We start from the raw sequence: 13764 nt of genomic DNA, 5'->3' as shown, positions 1-13764 counted from the left end.
AGGCTGATAGATGTAGGAGTAGGCTGATAGATGTAGGAGTAGACTGATAGATGTAGGAGCAGGCTGATAGATGTAGGAGTAGGCTGATAGATGTAGGAGCAGGCTGAACATGGCCAGCAGACTGAACAGCAGACTACAGCATAGCACGTGCGCGCATGAGCGAGCGAGAGAGAGAGAGAGAGAGAGAGAGAGAGAGAGAGAGAGAGAGAGAACACACAGAGAGAGAACACAGAGAGAGGACACACAGAGAGGGCAGTGAGAAAGCAGTAGTAAGGAAAATGAGATGTGTGGAAGGCAGCCATGAGAGGCAGGGAATTTAGGGTAGGGGAGGTGAGAAGGCCAAGGAAGTTAGCTTGAGCATTGAAATGTGTCCACAGTAACAGGCACCACAGGTAGTTATTTGTCTCTTATGCCTGTGATAAAGGAAATAACTCCTTTTAGTAGTGGGGAGGATAGAGGGACTTCTTCATAAGTTCCTGGAGAATGTTGGCTTTTATCTACCTGCCAAAAGTTTTTCTACAGTCCAGGTTGAGTCCATTTCTAGATATTTAAACTTTGGAAGTTTGGTCAATGGACTTTCTTTTGGACGGACACTACCAAATGCTTTAGTTTCAAAATACAAAACTGACACTCAGCCATCCTCCATACAGAACATACTAATAGGCAGTAGATTCCAAGATGTCTGGGTTGTTAGCTGTCTGAAGCCCAGTTGGTGGGTACTCATTTACTGACCCGCCTGCTGTGAGACCTGGTAATAATAGTGTTGATGCTCAGAATATTCAGAAACTGCCCCCCCACACCCCCTGTGGGGTGGACTCTGACAGAAAACTCCTGGTTTGGGCAGATATCATATACTAGCTGTATGTTGACCCTTTGATCTATTAGGCAATTCAGTTTGGCACTAGAAGCCATGGGAAAGAAATAGAATAAGGGATGTGAACTTCTATTCAAGTCGTGGCTCTGCAATTTCCTGGCTGTTGATCTTTGCCCCTGTCTCCTCATCTCCTATAGAGAATTAAAATAGTTACTTCATTCTGACCGGTTGGTGGGTTTTGCATCAGACTCAAGAGATTTTTACAAAGGGAACATTTTATGAAGTGAATAATATGGTAGAAGTAATCATTGTTGCGATTCAGGAATTCAAAGTTTTCTATATTTTATAAGGACAACACCAAAGATATTAGAGGTTACAGATTGGAGAAGGTTCCAGAATTAGTATGTGATAAGCTCATGTTATTAAGGCTTAGTGTGATGGCATATTGTGTTCATTTCTGGGGGCTCCAGGAATTTCCTCATCTGTAAAATATGCATTCCACATCAATGCTAAGCCCCTATTTTCTACTTAAATGAAAAAAAAAAAAGAAATAAAAAAGAAGGGGCATGACTGTTGCTAGGTATGGTGGAGAAGAAGGTTTATTGTAGATAAAAGGAAGAACGTAGCCAGAGGTTGGGACACCTGGGAGAGTCCAGGTCACCTGGGAGAGTCCAGAATGAGCCTAACCTGAGCAGGAACATGTAAGGAGGGGAAGGCAGAGAGGGGAGAGGAGAGAGGGAAAATCCAGGAAAGAAAAAGCTAGACTTTCAGGGCTAGGAATCAAAGTAACTGGGTTATATAGGGAAGGGGAACTGGGGGGAGGGGGGGAGAGCAGCCCAGTAGCTCAGGGTGGAGGTGTGGTATGCCAGTCATATTCTAAACTGGTAGGAATTTATTGTTGCTGGGAGTTCCTGACAACCAGGTCCTCTTTGATATGTTAAATAGGCCCCTCAGATAGCCACTTGTCCTGCATCTGAGGCCTAGCATTGCTGCTGGGTGAACTACTTTGCCACAATCATTCTGCACAATGATTCCTGTCACCTTTGACTCCTCCAATGTTCTTCTTCGGAGTCGATCATCTGACAGTTACAAAAAAGTGATGTTATTCCTAATATACACATATGGAACATGAGTCTCATGAAATGATCCCAAACTGAAAACAGTGGGGAGGAGGAGAAGTACAGGACAGAAACAGCAGCGAAGTTCTGGGAGCAACAGGATTTACACCAATACAACCATACTTTTACTCTCTAGTTGAAATAGTAATGGATTTTAACACTTGAACTACTTTGGGGTGGTTCAAAGTTGGGGCCAACTGACTCTTTGCTTCATCCATGTAGGCACCTGGAGTCAGAAGGTTTCTCATTTTGAAGACTGACTGCACTTCCCCTTTGATCCCTCAGGGCCTAGCAGGAACTGTCTAGAAACTGTTGGAGCTGGTTGGTTTGTTCCAAGTCCCTAACATTAAACAAGGTAATGAACAAGATAGGAGGCCAACTGGGGAATAGATCAGTCACCTAGCAGGAAAGTATAACATGAATACTGAATATTAGGATTTGATAGGCTTCTATAACAATTTTCAGGTCTCAGAACAAGAAATTTGGCAGATTCATGTGAATAGTAACTGAAGCTGAGTTTATTAAGAAAAAAAATACTCTTTCAAGGAAGGCAGCAGGCCATAGCAGTGGGGAAGATTAGAAGCTCAAAGGCCCTGTACACAAAGGATTGAAACTTTTGTAGGTCATTTGCATAGCATAGACTTTCTCAAGCATTTGCATAAAGAGGGATTTGGTAAGCATTTGGTCAGACTCTGTTACACACTAGTCTTAGCATGCTTGGTGGTTCTGGTCTTCCTCTCTGGCAACTGGTTTCTTTCATATGCTAATTTACAGGCCTTGCATAAAGCCTTTGGCCCTCAATCTCCACCTTATTCTCCTGCCTCAACAGGACCAGAGTGACTGGGCAGGAAATGGAGAGATTTTACTCCCAGTGGCTTGTCCCGACAAATTTCACATTCATATACACTGGGAGGGGTGAGAGTCATCAAAGAAGGTGCTATTCCCAGATCTTGAAGTTAGCAAGCTTTGCAATACAGACACTGAATGATCAGAGATCTACCAACCTGAAGAAGACCCTGGAGTCTAAGGGAAAGAGGGAGGTAGTGATTGTTTGGGTTAGATATGCCTTTTACAAGCCATGAAGTTCTTTGGCAGAGAAATTGACCTGCCTTGGGCTTTCTTGTAGCAAGCTATACAAGGGATTCTTGGGACAAGGAACATTTAGGGTGACTCTATGGACAAAAAGAAGCTGGAGTCATGGGAACCCAGATTCTTAAACAAACTCTGTCCTGACTTAGCTTTGTTGTTTTGACCAAGTGTTTTCTAGCTGTGAGCTGGTGGTTAGCAAAGAGTCGAAGCCTGTACACTTTGGAGCCAGAACACCCCAGGCTTTGAAATCTTGGCTCTGATGTATGTTTGCCTACTGATATTAGTCTTTTGCCAAGATTTCTGTGAGATGATACAGAGCTGTTACCTGGAACAAACTTGATGCTCAGTAAACAATGCTTCCTTTATCTTCTTTGTGTGCTGAATAAGTAGGAATGCTTGCAGGCCTTACTGACATGGGTGTGCATTACCGCAGAGAAACTGTACTCAGGAGGATGAAAAGACAATGGGGAAAGAAAAAACACAGATATCAGAATTGTGAAGGGTCAATGTATAAGTTAGGCACCTGGTCAGACCTATGGAGTGAGGTATGGGTCAGGAAGGCTAATGACCACTTGAGACTCCAACAGTGCACAGTTTGAATTAATCTTATCAGTTCTAATCAACTTTGAATTATGTGTGTGTGTGTGTGTATGTGTTTAATATTAAAAAAAAAACTAGTTTATTTAAAACCTGCTCAAGTGCAGAAAAATGGTTTCAGAAATTTCATTTGTTTTATGCTTTTAGAACTGCATGTTCCTTTGGTCCAGGCACAACTGACTTGTTTTTCATTGTATGCCTGTGGCATAGATGCCTTGTCACCTCCAGAGAAACCAGACAGAGGAAGTGTGTGTGCAAAAAGTACATGCTGCCTTTAGTCTGTCTAAGGATTGCTTATTTGTGACTCACATTATATAATTTTAATAGTGAATCGTTTTCAAAACGTAAAGCAATGTTATTTGATCCTTCAACTCTCCCATTTCTTCTGCTAACACTATTTTATGTTGCTGTGAAGTCTAATGAAGGTTGTAAGAGTTTTGGTGAGCTCTCAAGTCACTGGCTAGATCATTATTTGTATTATTGCTTAGTAGCTATGTAGTTGGGCAAGTTAACTATTCTTTCTGTGTGAGAAGCAAAACCCTTATTCCTTAATAACAAATTCAAGAGATACCAAGTACTAAAAGTGTTCCGGGAAGCCCAACAGGTGTGATCATTTAGATACAGTTTATAGCCACCGAAAGCCCTTAAGTCCAGACAGCTGGAACTACACTTAGGGATTTGGGATCCGATTGCAGCCCTAAACATTTAGAGCAAAGACTTTTGAAGGGAAGGGGAAAAACAAACACCAACACTACTGCCACCACCACCACCACCACCACCACCACCACCACCACCACCACCACCACCACCACCACCACCACCGCATCCTCTTATCTTGCATGGCAGCTATATGGGGAGGTTTTGTGCAAGGAAGCAGTTTAACAGAAGCTAAGATGCTCTGACATTTGACCTCAGGTTTCCAGAATAGAATTGGATAAAATTCTGCAGGATTCTCCATCAAGGTTAAATCTAAAACTGCTCTCAGTAAGATTACAAGATGGAGGAAGCTCTGCACTGTCTTGTTATGTCACAAAAGTGCAGACGTTTATTTTCATTTCTGAAGAACCTGGTGCAAGCTCCCACAAAAAGGCAAAATGGCTGACTTGCCCAATAGGCATAAAATGTTTTCATAGTTGCAAAATTCTATCCCCTATCTCTTGTTGGCTGAGTAGTTATGGAGGTGTAATCTTCCTGTGTAGTATAGCCGCCTATATTCAATTTTCACTTAGTCTTGTTTTACACTTCCAGGATGCAAAGCCTTATCAAATGGTTTTTTCCCAAGGTCAAGGTTCCCTAATTCTTTGTTTATAGGCTTTGTCACATAGCAGACTGTCTGTAGTTTTTCTACCCTAAGATAAACTAAAAGCACATAGCTAAGCAGGTGCTAGGATATGGGCTCTGTCCCTCCTTCTCATTTGTGATCTGGTAAACTTAAATCTGTAAAAGGCACCTTTGGTATTGGAAAAAAAGAACATTTTTATTTTACAACTTATATCTGTATCCCTGTTTTCTCATCTACAAATGGTATAATTGGTATAATTCACAGCTATAAAAAATTGGTATAATTCAAATTGGTATAATTCACAGCTATAAAACAACTTACTCTTAGGTTTCAGAGCAATATTTGCTTCTTGTTTATGTCATAGTATGAGTCTGTCTCAGGGTACTGGGTAGTTTCCATTGAAGAAGAGGTTGCGAAAAGATCTCTTCTGTCAGGGAAACTCACCATTTTTAGTTATGAGATGTCCTGTATGGCCAGCAACCTCATTTGGCTTTTTAAACCAAGTTAAACAATAAATAATAAAATATTATTAGAGTTCACTGACACAAACCTTTGCTCAAGTATGTGATTATTGTGTAGAACAGAATGAACAGAAAATGTGTCCATCTGCTTAAAAACATTGTTCAAGGACACTTGTTGAATTATAAGGGTTTCTGGTTCAGGACAATTGAGAATGGTCCAAGGACCACTACACTGGTATGTTTTCAGTGATATGGGAAAGACTAGATTTTATTTTGAAGAGAATATTTATAATTAAGGACCAGGCAGGGTAGAAGCAGGCAGATGGAAAACTACTGAGAGATAAAAATAAGGGTTACGAGTGAGTCTATGTGTAGAGTACATATAATCCATGGTCCATGGGCTCCAGGCAGCCCCAGACAGATATGAATGTGGCCCAACACAAAAATCATGAACGTACTTAAAATGTAGGGTTGTCTGTGATTTTTCTCCTTTTTTCTCAATTTCATAGCTCTTGGGTATGAGTGTTGTAAGACAATGTTGTGTTACAATGTCAAAAGGTTGGACACCCATGAACCTGACAGGATTCATACTGGACACAAGCCAGGGAGATATCACATGGCACACAATAAATGAGGAATCTAGTCAGATGTTAAGGGGGATTGGATGTTGGCAGTGAGGAGTTCTTGTTAAATAATATTGCCCTGTGTTTTACATGGATTTACACTGATTAATTTGCTGGATAAATTCTATTTTGGATATGAGAAGCAGGATATTATTTTGCTTTTTTATAAAAAGTTTGTTTTCTTTCCTGTTCATGTAGTATGCAGGTGTATACATATGATATGTGTGTGTGTGTGTGTGTGTGTGTGTGTGTGTGTGTTTTTCTGAGTATGCAGGTACACATGCTCCTATATCTGAAAATTTGTAATAGTGAAACAGATGGAGGTCAGGTGTCATCCAGTATTGCTCTCCATTATTGCCTTGAAGCTGGGTGTCTCCCTCCTGCATTTGATTTTTAATGGCTTTTATTAATTATGTGAAATATTCATACAATATATTTTTATCATATTGAACTCCAACTCTTCCTTCTAGATCCTCCATATCCATGCCCACATCCCCACTCCCCAGTTTCATACCCTTTTTTGTTGTTTTTGTTATTATCCTATGGACACCTATTTGAGTTGCCCCTCTACCCCTGGCTGAGTTCTTATCTTTAGAGATAAAGTCTAGTTCTGATCATGCTTACTCCCGACCAGTGTGGGTTTAATGCTGTCACATTGGTCTTTATGCAAACCCTGCTGTTATTGCCTCTTAGGGTTTTCTTCCCTGCTTGATTTTGTCTAGGCTTTCACACCAAGATAAACATTTGGGTGCTCACAGGCCAGATTTGCTGTCTTGAGCCAATAACTTACTTCAGATGAGAGCCAAAGGAACCGGCAGAAAGGTCATTCAGGTGCTGTAGTGGTCTGGTCATCTATACAAAGCACAGGCTCTGATTTAGAGCTTGGTCTACTCACTGAAGCTATGGAGTGTGAACTGCCTAAGGCTTCCCAGGGATAGAACATTCTCCTTTGTCTTAAAACCATGGCACTATCACCCTGACTGCCCTGAGCTTATCAATAGGAGACTCAGATAGAATTAATGTGTGTGCTTATTAGGCACTGATGCATCGATAGACACACAGCACACAGAGCAAGGTACAGCGCAAGGAAAAGGGACCAGGCCCTAGTGATCTGAAAAAGTCCCAGTTTTCCACAGCAAGGGCACAAGGAAGACACTCCTGCAATGGAATGGGCTTTCCCAGAAGTTCCCTATGTAGTAGTGAGCATAGTGTTTTCTTCCAACTTCTGACACTCACTGCCAAGCTCTGTTGTATAGAATCTCCTTCCAGTTTTCCTAAGACCTTTGCAGGAATATCCAAAATTATATTTTCCGTAGTCTATTCTTTAGATTTTTTTCCTTTTGCAAGTAAGGATAGGTTTAAGTAGTCCACATCTAATGCCACACCTCCTCCACCCACACAGGAATCTCCCATGTACCTCCATTAGGCTTAATCACATCCACTCCCCACACTAAGTATGCCAGCATGACTGCTTTGCATGTTGGCATTGCCTCAAGGCACAGTTCAGATGGAAAAACGGATGGACTCGTCCAGTGGGTAAATTAGGCATTTGTGGTCTCAGTATTTCAGAGTGTGTTTCCTGCTATCTGGGCTCACAAGGCTCTTCCCAAAGAGTGGAAGCGACTTTGACTTTATCCATCTCTGTTCTGACAAGAGACAGGAAGGCCAGGATTTCTGTAGTTCGCCAGGGGTTTGTCAATAAAGATTTACAATCTAGGAGGCTTTGGTGTTGCCTAGGCAAATTTTCAAGTTTTACTCAGGCTCGCCCAGCAGCTTTTCAGCCCTGCAGCCTGGGAAGAATGAAGCCTTGTGGAGATCCACACCTTGTTTTATTTTCCCTTGCCTTACGTGTGAATGACTTCAGAACATACTCTACACAGTGAGTGGTCCAGGTAGACTTAATGCTCAGATTGACACTTGTCCAGACAGGCTTCTGCTTCTGCAGCTGCTTCCCTGAAGCCCGCTGCTTCCTCTTCTTCCTCTTCCTCCTCCTCCTTTTCTTCCTCCTCCTCTTCTTCCTCCTCTTTCTCCTCCTCATCTTTCTTGCTTTGTTGATTCCTGTTTACAAAATTGACAATCCTGAAACAAGCTTTTGTTTTGCCCTTAATTGACTCTCTGGCTTCATTGGAAATGGATATTTGTGAGCTGAAAACAAGAGTTTTTCTCCAGCCCCATGTCTCAGGACTGAAAGGTTGGGAGTGAGGCTCATGACTAGCCTGTTCAAAGGAAGGCAGGGGCTAGGGAAGAATGAGCCCATAAGCAGCTTACAGGGGTGTTCAACTTTTGAACACTGAAACCTGTAAACCCCACAAGGCTACCATGGGCAAACATATATCCTGACAAACAAGCACATCCTGTGAAGTTGGGACAACTTCACAGAAATAAAAACATTTTTTTTTTTTTTTTTTTTTTACAGAAATAAAAAGGAGGTTTGTTATCTTACATCAACAGCCTCCAACATTCCAGGAAGTTATCTGTCCTTGGGAAAATAAGGTTTACAGGTTAAAGGCATTTTTGTCTTAGAGATCTCTTAAGCACAATAATTAAAATTTAAGACATAATTTTAGCTCTCATATGATGACTTTATTTTCTAGGAGAAGCAAAACATCAATTATAAGTGAAACAGAGGGGACTGGCGGTGGCAGGAGGAGGGCCGGGGATACAAACAGAATCTTTGTGGAGTTACACTATAAAGAACACTCTACAATTTGTAAAAGCTTTGAAGACAGCAAAGATTGGGTCTCCTAATCAAGGATAATCTGGCTCCCCGGGAAGTCTCCCTTTCCAGCAACTTTGTCTCCTCACAAAGGAATAATCTTTCTAGGATTGATTGACCCCAAGTACTACTGGAGGGAGCTCTTCTCCATAAATCAGGGGATTAAATGGTCCCAGACAAATCCAGATGACTGAGTCATCCCCAATCAGATATATATATTTTTAAACATTCTATTATGGATTATTAATTGTTTACATGTCACCTGTTTTAGAATCAGTTCTTTTTCACCCCCGACCCTTATTAACTATATTTTTCACATACAATATAATCTAAATATCGCTTCCCTTCCCTCTACTCCTCAGTTTCTCTCTGCCTCATTTCTAATCAGTATGCACTCCTTTTCTGTCTCTCATTAGAAAAGAATAGGTTTCTTAAGAGATAAGAACAATACATAGCAAAATAAGATATAATGAGATAAAATAAAAGCCATTATATTGAAGACAAGACAAACCAACAGAAAAGTGAAAGTGCCCCAAGAGAATGCTGGAGAATCAGAGACCAACTAATTTACACATTCAAAAGACTCATAAAAGTAGTAACTGAAATCTATGGATATATTGAGAAGACTGGGACAGACTTGTGTAGACCCGGTGACTGCTGCTCCAGTCTTTGTTAGTTCACATGAGCTTTGCTCCATTGTTTTAGAGGACACTGTTCTCCTGATGTCGTTTGTCACCTCTGTCTCCCAACTGTGTCTGCCTTCTCTTCTGTGAGGTTTGCTGAGCTCTGAGAGAAGGGATTTGATGATGAAGATATCTTGTTTAGAGCTGTGAGCTCCAAGGTCTCTTTTGGTGCATAGTACCTGGCTACGGGTCTCTGTGATTGACCCCAATGCCGCAGGAGGAAGCTTTTCTGATGATGGCTGAATAAGGCACTGATCTATAAGTATTACTGAGCATAGCAGAATATTATTAGGAGTCATTTTATTGTTACCTTAAAAAAAGTAGTATTTGGTTTTGCCCTAGGTCTTTGGAGTATCTAGAGTCTGGTTCTTAGTCACTCAAGCAGTGTTAGATATGGATTCCATCTCATGCAGCAGGCTTTAAGTCAAAGCAGGCATCAGTTGGTTACCCCATAAGGTTTGTGCCACCATTGGCATATCATATTTTACAGGCAGGACAGATTATAAATGAACAATTTTTTGTTTGAGTCAATGTTTACTTTTCTCTTCTGGTAGCCCTCAGAGTAACTTTCCGTGTCATAGACATTAAAAAATGGGGGTGAAGTTTCATTGTGTGATCCTGCTTAATCTCTTCATGCTCAAGGAGTTGTATGGATATTGTCTTCAGCTATGGGGTCTTGTTGTCAGGTTTTAGAGAGCTATTCATTGTCTTTGCAACAGCCAGAGTTGTTTGAGGATTTCTATGAGTTGCTTTTGGCCAACAACTCAATTGTAACCAGTCCCAGCACTGGAAGCTTGGTTTGGTGACAAGAGATGGCCAGTAGAAGTTCACCATTCCCCATTATTTGGAGATTTCATTAGGTTCACCTTCATATATTATAGGAATTTCCACTTCATTAGGTTTTCATACCAACATTCAAGTCCCCTTCAATTCTTGCTATCTTCCTGCTCATTCCCCTACCTAGATTCCATCTCCCCTCACTTTTTCCACCAGATCCTTACATTCTCTTTACCTCCAAAATCCTGATCTAACCAAACCATAAAACCTATTCTCTTATTTCTCCTAGAGAGATCTCTTAAACCCTTCTTTCATGCCTAACCTCTCTGGGTCTATGAGTCATAGCTTGGTTATCATTTTTTAAATGGTTAATACCTAGATATAATTGAATGTATCATATTTATCTTTCTGGGTCTGGGTACCTCACTCAACATGAATTTTTTTTTTTTTTTTTGTCTAGTTCCATCCAAGTGCCTCCAAATTTCTTTTTGCTTTTTTTGTCTTCAATTAATTTATTTATTCACTTTACATCCCAATTACAGTCCCCTTTCTCAGTCCTCCTCTCACATGTTTGTTCTCCTTATCCCATCTCCTCTTCACCTCAGAGAAAGGGTAAGTCCCCCCTGGTTACCACCCCACCCTGGCACCTCATTTCACTGTAGGACTAGGTCCATCTTCTCCCATCGAGGCCAGATAAGGCAACCCAGTGAGGGGAACAGGATTCACAGCCAGGCAACAGAGTCAGGGTTAGCTCCTGTTCCAGTTGTTGGGGGACCTGTATGAAGACCAAGCTGAACATCTGCTACATATATGTGTGGGACCTAGGTCCAGCCCTTGTACACTATTTGGATGGTGGGTCAGCCTCTCTGACCCCCTCCCACACACACACACCAGTCTAGATTAGTCAACTCAGCTGGTCTTCTTGTGGAGTCCCTATGCTCTCTGGGTTACTCAATCCTTCCTTGAACTCTTTTCCAAGATAGGGGTGGGAGTGGAAGATCAGGTATAGGGAGAGACAGAAAGAAAGGTCTGAGAGAGTGAACAGAAATCATCACACAGTGAGTGTCGGGGGGATCTCTAAGTCATGCTAGAGATTTGAGAGGAGAGAGGATCCGGCGTATCTATGGAGGTGATACTAGCTGAGACTCCTAGTACTAGGGGATACGGAGCCTGAAGTGGTCAACTCCTGTAGCTAGGCAGGACTCCTAGTGGAAGAATAAGAACACCAGCATAGAGCACTTGGGGATTACCAAAAAAAGAGTGCGTTACTTGCCCTTTCCCCAGATCTACAGTCCGTGAGGTGGTCCATAGGTATTGTTTCTGTCCAGTTGCCCCAATTACTATAGTCTTTTTTATTTTTTAACTTTCCCAATGTTTTTTTTTTTAAATATGGAATATTCAGCCTCTGTGTCCACTTAAAAAGTTCATAGGGGTCCCCTCCACAGTCAGGGTTACCCTAGGCTCGGGGATGGGGGTTCTGAGCCCTGTCCCCTCTAATCATCTCCTTCTAGGGCCAGTACCTTAGGGGCCCTTCCTTTCTTCTTTGGGAACTCTCTTGCCCAGTGTCCATTTTCTTTGCAATAAGCACATTGGTCTTTATCCAACGGGCACCTCTGTCCATCGTTACTTGTCCTTGGTCTTCTGTTGCCCAGGTTTCCTATGTGTCTAGGTCCTATCTTTTCTTTCTCTCCTACCACTGCTGCCAAAATTCTAGTCAAATTTCTCTCTTGTCTATGGTCCCTCCTGTCTTCTCTTTCTTTAGCCTCTCATTTCTGTCTTTCTCACTTCTCTTCCTCAGTCTCCCACTTATGAAACACTTTCTCTGACTCCTTAACCAAATCCTGTAAGGTATAATCCTGCAACCCTTCTAGCCACTGTAACTTTTCCTTAATATCTGATGTTGACTGCCCTGTAAAGGCCATAGCCACCGCTGCTTGCTGACCCTTATTGGTGGGTCAAAGGGAGTATAGCGCAGGTAAGCCTCCATGAAATGTTCAAGAAACACAGACAGCAGTTCAACAGGCCCCTGAAGAACCTCTTTTACCTTAGCCAAATTGGTGGGATGTCTAGTGGCCCCTTTCAGCCCTGCCACAAGAGCCTGGCAGTAGACCATCAGATGCTCCCTACCTGCTGTTGTATTGAAGTCCCAATCAAGTTGGTGAAGGGGAAACCCAGCATCTATTTCATTTGGAAGATTGGTTGGCACTCCATTAGCTCTGGATTTTCTGAAAAAGGAGGGTGATTAGTTTTCCAGTTATAAAGATCAGCAGAGGAAAATGGCCAGTACTGAAGGGGTTGACGGCTTGGTGGGTCCACCGGAGGTCTGTAGGTATACAGTGGCAGACTCAGGGTTGAGTATGGTCCGACCAGACTCTGTGCTCTCTGGCTCCATGTACCTGCAGTGGGTCCACCTCCCACTGCCCCGAGGGGTTTAGGGTTCCCCGGCGGCGGGGGTTGAGGGTGTGGATAAGGGGGAGATAGTGGACTAGGCCACTCAGGAGGTTCTTCAATTCCAGGATAGATTTTTGGGAGGGGCTGAAGGCTTGGCTGGAGGCTCCATTTCAGGAGAAGCCTTCACTTTTAATTTATCCTTTGGTGTTTCACGGAGAGCCAGCACTCTGGGAGCTTGGCTTTTGTTTATGCACCCAGGATTTGACCCAAGGTAGGTGGTGGTGGGGGGTGTTCTGAACCAGATCTTGCCACACTATGATGGCCAGTTGCTGATCCAGATGGGATTCAGGTCTTTCTTGAAAAACAATGGCTTTGATCTCAAAAAATGATAGTTAAGTGAAAAGTACCTTTTGTGGGCCAGCCGACATCAAATGTTTGCAATTCCAAAGAGGAAAAAGTCCGCCACAGTCCTTTTTAAACTTCTATTGACAAGTTGTGTGCTCTAGCCCTAACTTCAGTCCAATGGCTCAAAGTCAGAATAAGGGGAGTCGTCACGGTTTGTCCTATCGTCAAAGTCACAAATATGACAAAACAGAGACTCAAAACACTCAGACAAATACTAACAGATGTCTGCTTCCACCTGGACAGTCAAAACCACTCTAAAAACTACAGGCCGTGAGGGTGGATAACTTCTTCTATCCAGGAAAATTACCGAGTCTTCTCTAGCCTCCTGATGGGACTGAGGTCCCCCCTGACTTCCCAGGATGTCTCTCAGGGTGGCAGTACTCTGATCACACCCTTCGTCTCCTCCTGAGATACAAGTAACTGCAAAGACTGGAAAATCGAAAGTACAAATCCAGAACTCAGCCGGCACAGAAACACAAAGACACAAACAGTATCTTACCTCCAAGTGGGTCTTTGGAGATGAGAGTGGTCGTAAATCCCTGACGAGTCCTCACAAATGAAAGACTCCCCAAGAAGGGAGACCCTCACTCAAGTCTTGGGATGATGCTACCCCCCAAGAACTCACAAGAGACTGTCCTTGCTGCAATCACACAAGGTTTATTGATAGGAACCAGCGTGCTGGGGCCGACTTGTATCCCACGCAGGGGTAGAGGAGTTCGATGCTGGGTAGCTGGGAGAGGGGGTATTTAAAGGAAAAAAACCACAAGCCAAGGGGTTAGAGAGGGTGTTATTGGAAAAAAAAATGAAA

The sequence above is a fragment of the Mus pahari genome, chromosome 4, assembly GCF_900095145.1.
Source record: "Mus pahari chromosome 4, PAHARI_EIJ_v1.1, whole genome shotgun sequence".
Classification (NCBI taxonomy): domain Eukaryota; kingdom Metazoa; phylum Chordata; class Mammalia; order Rodentia; family Muridae; genus Mus; species Mus pahari.
This window is presented reverse-complemented; position numbering follows the sequence as displayed.